The sequence below is a fragment of the Varroa jacobsoni genome, unplaced genomic scaffold, assembly GCF_002532875.2.
Source record: "Varroa jacobsoni isolate VJ856 unplaced genomic scaffold, vjacob_1.0 contig00058, whole genome shotgun sequence".
NCBI lineage: Eukaryota > Metazoa > Arthropoda > Arachnida > Mesostigmata > Varroidae > Varroa > Varroa jacobsoni.
This window is the reverse complement of record NW_019214401.1, coordinates 232,993-242,604: the sequence shown is the minus strand read 5'-3', so window position 1 is coordinate 242,604 and position 9,612 is coordinate 232,993. Positions and strand designations below refer to the sequence as shown.

At 41.1% G+C, this 9,612-nt stretch overlaps 1 long non-coding RNA gene across 1 annotated transcript; it reads left to right on the top strand.

Moving 5' to 3' along the window:
• Positions 1-5,306: 5,306 nt before the first annotated feature.
• On the top strand, positions 5,307-8,821 carry LOC111270685 (uncharacterized). Its single transcript, XR_002686408.2, has 3 exons — positions 5,307-5,380; positions 5,655-5,751; positions 6,050-8,821. It is a non-coding gene; the product is annotated as an uncharacterized LOC111270685 (long non-coding RNA).
• The last annotated feature ends 791 nt before the right edge of the window (positions 8,822-9,612 follow it).

The following is a 9,612-nucleotide window of genomic DNA, read 5'->3' as shown; positions in this document are numbered from 1 at the left end:
TTGACGTTACTGTGGTTGTAGTTGCTCGCGTCAGTGCTGTTGTTGATGGCGCTGACGACTTCGTGAAGGAAGCCCAAGATGGCCGAAGCGGAACAAACCCGCGTCTATTATACTTTGCATTGGGCATACTGCGATGCGACACATAGTCAAGCATTTTTGCGGTAGCTAGCTCTTTTATCATCAAAGAAGGATTGGTCATCCTTTTCCTTTATGGATCATCGTCGCCTTTTTCTATCTCGATGTAGTAGCAACTTGTGTTGGCTTCTTGTAGCAACCTAGCGGACCTAGCGCGTAGAACGCAGCCTAATTGCGAAACTACGCGAATCATTCAGCGTTAACGCGGTGAGAATAGCAGTACTATATGTAATAACAACAACGGCAATAATCATAGACAACCCAGATATCTTCCAAAATTTCGGGGACACCGCCCAACCGGAGGATAGACATGACAGTGTAATGCAGAATTTCACTCGCCTCAAAAACAACGGAGCGAAAAAGAATATCGATATAGGGTAGCGGACAGGGATCGGACGCTAACAGCTAATTATAAGCACCGTTTTGACTCGTCAACGTAGATAGAACGTGAAAGCTTCGAGAACATATATTGGCTGCATATGTCTGTCGATGTACGCCAATTTTGATACCGTGAAGCTGAGGTCGACCTGCAGTTTTAGGCCGACAGACTTTTTTGTATCAATGCATCTTCAATTCAGCGTAATCCCAGAAAATGATTAATGTTGATTTAAATCGAATTTCAAATGCAGCCGATAGCAGACGCTTTCTTCTAAGTCGGAAGATATCTCTTAGAGCTGAGTAGATTTCAACCCCGTTCATATTCGAATTTCATGGATAGTAAATAACTAGATTTTACGCCTGTAACTAAATCACTGGGCAAAGTAAAAACGTATTCGATACCGTCCTTTCTTTCGCTTGCTTGTACTCGTGCATTTCGTCGTTATTTCCTTTACTGTAAAAATACCCAAGCTGACATTGGGCCCTGCCACTTCCACAAACTTGGCATCCATTTTCTTCTACATAAGCAATGATAATAATAATAATAATGTACTGTTTGTTTATCCAGGTTCACATAGCACTTCCAGTGAGTTTTGACCAAATGTCTATTCGAAGAGAAGTGTGAAGCTTAGATATAGCAAATATACACCTGTTGGCTTCGATGGCGGCAGGCAAGCTGAAAATACTCGAAATAAGAAGCGCACATGTATGATTTTTTCAATAAGAAGTCAAAAGCGACGGAGCTTTATTCGCAGAGGGCGTAACAGTGTAGTGGTGGCTGTAGCCGAGAAGAAGAACTACGGTTGAGATGGGAGAAGCGCATTAAAAGTCTCGTTGTTTGGCCAGTGTTGATGTCGTCGACACTCAACGGACGCTCGAGAGGCCGGCTCACTAACAAATCGCTCAATCAAACGGATACGCACCCTCTCCAATCTGACGTCAGCCGATCTATAATCAAATTGCCATAGTGCTTACGCATTGAGTATCGGTTCATAACCGCAGCGGTCGCGGGAGTAACAACGAACATAACCCCTCGCCCGCCCCCCCAGCTGTTCCGACTCTCCTGTTTTCCACTTCTTTCTAATGGTATGCCATCATCAACTTTTGCTTCTGACAGATCGAGTTTACTAAATATCACTAATCATTATGGCAGAACGTTGCTAGATGTGTTAAATAACGAAAAATGAATACGTTTGGAGCGGTTTTAATTTAGCACAAAGACGGAGAGTATGCGACATTACAAATACGATATAATTTCCGATTGCAGTTGTTGGAAGTTATGGGCAAGAAGCGCACGTATAGAATACTTTTAGGCATAGCTATCACGAGCCGATGATAGGCTTATGCCACTCGCTGTAGACGAAAAACGACATAAGAAGCGCGACTATTGAAACAAGCGCGTATTCCGTAGTATAATCCTGCCTGCGTTCGTGTGTGTGCGCGCGCGTATAAAATATCTAATGGAAATAGTTAAAATTATGATATGATCAGGTTTTCGAGTCTTTAAAAATGTGTTTCATAACAGAACAGCTGAGCACAGTCGTATTTTTTAAGTTACAAAAAAAAATAATTGCTAAATATCTCGCGAGTTCCTCTCGATATCGAAGCAGGCGACCGTCAATTGAATACGTTTAATTCTTGACTACATACGATATTGTATTTGGTTTTTCTTCTTTTACCCGTACAAGCCTGAAGCTTACTATATGTTATGGCTGTTAGTTGCCAAGGGCAAAGGGGAGATGAATATAGTTCGCAATCTGGATATTTTAATTTGTTAGTATTAGCAACAAATCGTTGCCTTTGGAAAAATGCTATTCAATGTTGTACGTTCAATGAAATCTAACTAATTAATGATCCAACCGTTTTCTAATTCCGTGTGCACCAACAGCCACCATAAGCATAAACATAAGCCAGCGATTTACTGTTCAGTAAAAAGCTACATTGCTATTAGCCATACGGTTTCAATTCCAAGCTCAGAAATAGATTAAATTTCGTACTACTACTACTACTACTTTCCACATGTATGAATGCGGGTACGAAGATAGCTATCTGTTCGCGACAAAACTACATACTACGAAATGAGAAGTAGAAGAGTCCGACCTACGACGTTGACCGCACGCTAAACAATCTCCAAAGTCGCCGTGTTTAACGAATACGCGCTGGTTGTAAACCTGCTATCGTAGCGCCCTGTGTATGAACTCGCTTGCGGAATATCGGACTTGTTCACGCTAGTGTGCGGCAATGGTTAGCTCAATAGAGTCGTTCATGAGTCGCTCAAGCTAAAAGAACGAAAACGCACTTAAACCGTGGCTATGTGTCAGCGAACGTGATGGACATCTTGCTCATCCTTGCCATCGAAGAGCGTATACACCGCGATCGAATCTTTTCCTACGCCGAGCCACGTTGACGGTAACCGCAGCACTAGCAAACGGTTCAGCCAATGAGTTGATAGCCAGACCCGTCTCTTCGTTTCAGTACTAAGTAGTTTTAGCTTAAGCTTCCCCCGAGTGTCCGACCAGGTCGATGGACCGCCGGACTTGTAGTAATAGCGGCTTAGCTTGCTTGCATCGTAAACCCTGCTCACACACATGTGGGAGGACGATGCTAGATATGTATGTTTGGGGTAAAAAGAACGAGCCGGTTGGGGGAGAGTGGTCGACCAAAGTGGTTTTTCTACGGAGATCGAATGGATCAGCATGCCAGTAAGCGAGACAACTACTCCACTAATCGCTCAGTCCGTTGTGGGAAGAGCGTTACGGAAGAAGTAGAGAAATACGAGGAGAAAAGGGAGCCACCGAAATGGGGGAAGAGGATGATGCCTCGTTTCATTTTTATGACCCCCCCCCCCCCTTTCCTCTGTGCCTTTGCCACCACCTCTGCTGTTTTAGGTCAAGACAAACAGACACATGAAAATTACACTGTCAGCCATTTTTTGCCGCTAGATTTTCTATATTTAGCTAATAAAATATTTCATGGCAAACATTTTATCTCCAACGCAAACCATGAATATACATTGTAAAGTGCAACCAAATACAAGATGAATAGAACCATAAAAAGCTTGTTATCGATTTAATAACAATCGAATGCGCGTCCCTTCAATAATACGTAACATACAAATGACCCAGAGGGATTAGAAGACAAAAAATGGGATGATGGTATCAGGTTTTAACCGTTTCCCCTTTCGTTCTAAAGCTTAATGCGTGTATTTTAACTTTGTTTAATGGCACAAAAATAGGCAAACATACGATCCAGCTTAAATGTATTTATTTTCTTATATGATATAGTTTGGCTAACGAAACAACTTTTATGGCAGTACATGCTTTGCTATCAAATATATAAACCTAGTGAAGTACCGCATTTGTCTTGAAGGTACGTTGTTGTCTGTTCTAGTTAATGCAATAGCCACGCATTTAATTGTTGTACGATGAATAGTACGCTAGAATATAGTATTCGTGCGCTGCTTGATGCTCGTACCTCTCTCGTGCTTTATGTTTTCTAACAAGTTTTCCCTTGGAAAACTATGCTTATACAAAGGAACAGGATGTTTATTCAGATATAGTTTAATTATGGCCAATAAACGATAGCGTTGGTTTATTTGCCGTTACGTACACCGAATTCACCAGATTTAGCTGTTTGTCATATCGGATACCAGCATAAATATAATAATATACATAAAACTCGTAAAATACGTATTGATACTCGCATCATTCCGAGTATTAGATATAACTGTGTGGTACTATAATAATAGATACAACATTAGTCAGCTAATCGTAACTTCGTTCTTCTTTTTGTTGTATATTTTTTCTGTTCATACGCCTAACATCTTCTAAACGCAGCTTTTTCAGGCTCAATGACCCTTAAAATGACTCTGAAATAGGCTTTTTTTCGTTAGTTTCCTACAACGCATGTACGGGCATTGCGCCCACCGACTGAAGGGCATTACAAGGCCAGCGAGTATTATTATCGGTGGTTTGACAACATCCAAACACTTCTCCCTTTAGAAGTGATTGTTTAATCAACAACATTATATTTATTCCCTGGCAATTGTGGTTGGGTACATAGAGCTAAAACCCGCGCAATGCTCGACTCCAGAGGCAACCATACGCTTACCAAATCGAAGTACACACGATTTATTGGACAGTATAGAAGTATAAGGTCTCGAGAGCACGTGCATTAGTTATTCACGTCGGATATTGGCTTTCCGTCAGCGAAGGTAGCAGCGGCAGTAGTAGAGGTTCTAACACTACTAGCTACAGTGGCCAAAATAGTAGCGCTAAAGTGATAAAATTGATTTAATAATAAGACACATTCGAGCTGAAATAGTTGGCAATCTATACCTTTTGTGCATTTACTTAATCGACTGGTCACCACCAGAACAGGGAGTCACAGAGGGAAGATCCCGCCATCGTTCCCGATACAAATATCAATTTTCTTTGTGTATTGTTCTGACGTTCAAAGAAGCTTTTTCTTCTGCTTCTTGGTGTATCTTTGCCGCGAAAGTCTATGTATCGGGTTGGTTGGTTGGTGATTTCCGTTTTGGTTAGCAGAACGCTACGCACGAACGTGCAGTACCTTCGCGGTAACAATAACGATGCCTATGGCTGGCGAAAGCCTGATGCGACTTTGCACTATGAATTTCAAATGAATATGGAATCTAGCGACTATTTCCAGCGGTTCGCGCGTAACAAAAAGCTTCATTGTCTGCTGAAGTATACCAACACGAGAGCAGACGAAACGACGAGAGGTAGGTTTATAGAGGAGGGAGGAAAAGTTTGCTGAGCATGCGTGTCGATGTGTGGATCTTAACATATCTATCATGTTGCATATCATACCAGAGCGGTCAACCGTTAGAAGAAACAACTGAGATGTAGGTAATCGTATGACGCGGCACGGCTTAAGAGGCTGACATCCTCATATTATTGTTGTCGCTCTCTGAAGTCTTCGATGCGGTTGTTTCGTCTACCTCTCGTCTGCCATTACCGACAGTCACATCACCGTAATCCCAATATCACGATAGAATCATGGGGTTGATCGGACGGACTTTGCTCATAGACCGCTAGTTCGTATCGAGTATGTAAATAATTAGTTATATAACTAAAAATAAGCTGTTATCTTTTTTAACGTTGTGATTTGTTTTAAAGGTTCGTTCACCACTTCGCCAGCTATTCGAATATGTGGTCGTACACGAGCGGCAATGTTAAAAAAGGCTATGGAGGCTGTGCTTACAGCTAGGACTGGGTAGATATGCTCTCGTACTTTGTTTTCTATTGGCGGCCTCAGCAATTACAGGAATGCTTAATGATATTCTAAGGAACTTCTGTCGAAGCTGTTATGTCAACGTAACTGTTTGCACATTTACATGCTCTTCTCATTTAATTTTGTTATTATTGCTATTGTATGTCACGACTGGGATCTTGTTTTGTTGATGTCCCGAACAACTGTTTGTTACACTCTTTTATGGATCAAGTTCAGATTGAAAATGTGTGTTTGTATATGTGTGTATAGGCGATGAGACAGCTAAAAACTTCCGTTACAGAGGCTTTATGAATAAGCGAGAAGCCGCAAAGCCAACTGACCTGCCGATTGATATACGCGATCCACTAAGAACGCTATCGCTAAAAGCATGACAATGAAAAATGTGCGCTCCCGCGAAATTAAGCATGTGGACAAGATCTGCTTGTGAGAGCTGACTGTCTTTTCCAAAAATTGACCTGCAACTGACAATGGACCGCGAGGTTTACAATCAGACCAACGTTGAGACTAGAGATCTTTTGGCGTTTGTGCTCCGGACAAATTTCGAGCCCGCCATGGAAACGACTGCGGGACATGATGGGTAAAAACAATATGGGGAAAAATTTAATTTTCGTGAAGGAAAATAATATAAAAATACGCCGGAGGATCAGGTATACTGCCTCATGCTTGTATATACTGAAGAGGGCTATGTCAGTTGGTACATTCGTGGACTTGTTTTTGTCTGTTTTGCATGTCGGAATGAGCTTGCTATTATAGGTTCCAGCGATAAGCGACGTTTATCGTTATCAATTTCAAGTCTGTATGAATATTTTATGTGTCTATAAGTGCTGCTAGAGCTTCTGCGACTTCATATAGCTTTGCAATTCATCAGAAAGGTAAATCCGCTGTACAAGCCAATTAGAAAATCACGATTATACATAGCGACTTAACATAAGAACGATATTATGCTTGTTTGTTTGTTCATATAAGGCAAATAACAGTGACACAATTAGGATTTGACTTCCCAGCTTACTACGGGAAAGTACTTGAGAAGTCCTAGTCATTCCGAAAGCCCAGACTCTAATGTTATTATTCTGGTACGGGTCCTATAGTGCAGAATGCTTTTCAGAGACCAACCGAGCTTCTTTTGGATTGCGGTTAATACGTAGAAAAAGTGAAGAATTGACAATAGATTCACTAAATTCTAAATTCATCAGACGCTTTATTAAAGAGATTAAACGAGGCGTGTTCGCAGTAGAAGACCTATCATTTTTCGCTTAGTCACTTATATCTTCAAGTGAAAAGTGTACCGTTGGTGCCCGCGCAGCGATAATCGTCATACAGCTAATAAAATTGTTAGTGTAGGGCCTACAAGCCGCTAGAGGCCAGCCAAACAAAGAGCTCTTGGCTGACGTATTTATCTCAGTTTTGAAACTTGTGCTTGTTATTGGCTAAAAAAAGTTGAAGCGTTTATAAATCTTACTAAATAAAAATAACGAATCTTGTATAGGAAGATCATTCGAAGCAAACTTCACAGGAGCGAACTCTGAAACAAGCGTCCTCTTTTTAATTTAACTCACTTTAGAATTATCGAGATTCAATATATGGTACCCAGGTCGATACGTACGACTAGAAATATTTTGTTTCAGCTTTTATAGTTTTAAGGTCGGTTAAATACATTAACGATCTGGAAAACTATTAAAGCCCAAAACCAAGAACTAGTTGTACACGAGATATCTGGAAATGGTTCCAACGTACGCATCATCGTTGGGCGGCGCCTCCTTGTACTTCTATCGTGTGTATCCAGTTCATCAAACGCTAACGCTTCAACGCGACAAAGCTAAATACGGCATTTTCTCTGTCGTACTTGTGCGCTTGAGCGATGCTCTGAAGATTTGTTAACGATATGGTAAAATACTTGATACCTAAATTGTCCGTCGATCTGCTCACCGTTTGAAGAGAAATCGACCTCCATCGTCCTAATAAAAATTCGGATATGGGCAAATGCTTCAACCGCTAGAAAAATATTCTCCCCAATTGGTATATCTTATTATAGGATGTTCGGCCACCGACGGCGCCTCATAGTAACATTCAGAAGATGAATTGGGTAATCATTAAAAAGCAGAAAGGATTTGCTTCCTTTCGCTTCTTTTCTTTTATATCCACTGCCCTACCTTTTTAATAGAACTACAATGTGGAAAAGACGAACTGGTTGAAAAGCATACTCGTATCTACTTTTAACTATTTATTGCCCAATTAATAAAGCGTATATATAATTGAAATAAATTCTTGATTAGTTCGAGCTTAGCAACGACAGTAAATAATGTTCGTCACAGTGATCCGGATATTATTATTATTTGACTGACAAATCCTTCACGGCAGTTTGAATGGGTCGTTGCCTTACCAAGTCGAAGACGTAATGGCGAGACGTTATATTTTCGAGGTGACGCGCCGTAGCACCTCTGGATAGGCACAAGCTTCACCACACTCATTAGGTAACGAAGGTTAACTTGTTGAAAACAAGGCGGGTCCCTAAACGTATTCTAGAATTCTGTTCGATCATGATAGCATTAAGCTGTGCGGTAGCCCTTCTGGTCGTCGAAATGTAACTGCGGCCGCAGTTAAGCTCAAGCGATGCCGATGCTAGAACGAAATTAAGAAACGACTGCAAATTCAAAATTTAGACCAGATAATTAGTCACGTTACTACGAACGTGTGTTTTAAATACTTATTGGATAGTAATCCGCTTTAACCGTTATTGTTTATAACAGTGTAGTTTCTTTCCTTAATGTGCTGTGATCTAATTATAAATAAGGACTACAGTCCCTTTGGGATGCCGTAGACAAATTTCGGCGATGCAAAAGCCAATAATTTCGTGTTAGCACCGCGATTGCGTTGTCATTCCATAGAGGATTACTTACCTGACAGGTCGTCTCTTGGTTCTGTATATATATATAAATCTATTTTTCCGACATGCGCAAATGCTCACCTCGGAATAGATAGAGGCTTGGCTAATCTTAAAAGTTTTGGATAATCTGAAAAAATCTGCGAGTGAGGATTTAAATATACAGCAAACACTGTTACGAGTACATGTAGTGTTTTTACTTTTTTTATATTTTAAGGTCGCCGTCTGGCCACATTAGTTCATATTGTGTTTGTGTCATGTCTGTGTTTACGCAGACAGCACAGGCGATTCTGACACGCTAGTTAGGGCCTCATGTGCTTAACGAAGTCGGCGATTGACACTCCGATTAAACGATCTATATGCTTGCAATAGATACGGACACATTGTTAGCTCTCACATTGAAGCTATCTGTGCGCGATAACTTCAATGTGAGAGCTTGTTAAAATCATCGTCGTCGTCGACGTCGTCTTGCCGCATTTACTAAGCTTGCTGAATTGTTTAGATGTAGTACTTCGACTTATTTTATTATTGCTTTTTCTCGCTTGTCTCCTATCTCATTACTATTAGTGAATATCTGCTCAGTCTCCTCAGAGCGCCTCGGCCAATGACGAAAGCTACTGGAGAGCAGAGCGCGCGCGGATTTCGCTTTGAACTCAGTGCTTGACAGTAATACATAGACACCAATTTGACCATCTGACGATAGCTGTCGTTGTCGATAATCTGTTCGGTCGTCATCTATTTTCCGCAACGCATTAAGTATCTATCCATCCATCCACATATATCCGGCGCAGGGTGTGAATAGTTTGCAAGTTGAATACGCGCCGATAGCTTTGTGGAATGGATAGATTTGCGTCGTTAGGTTTACTTCAAGGTGGTAATGTCGACAACAGCCATGATATTAGTTATTGTTCTTAGTACTATAGATATGCAGGGCTAGCAGGTGAAACAAGGCCGCTGTAACT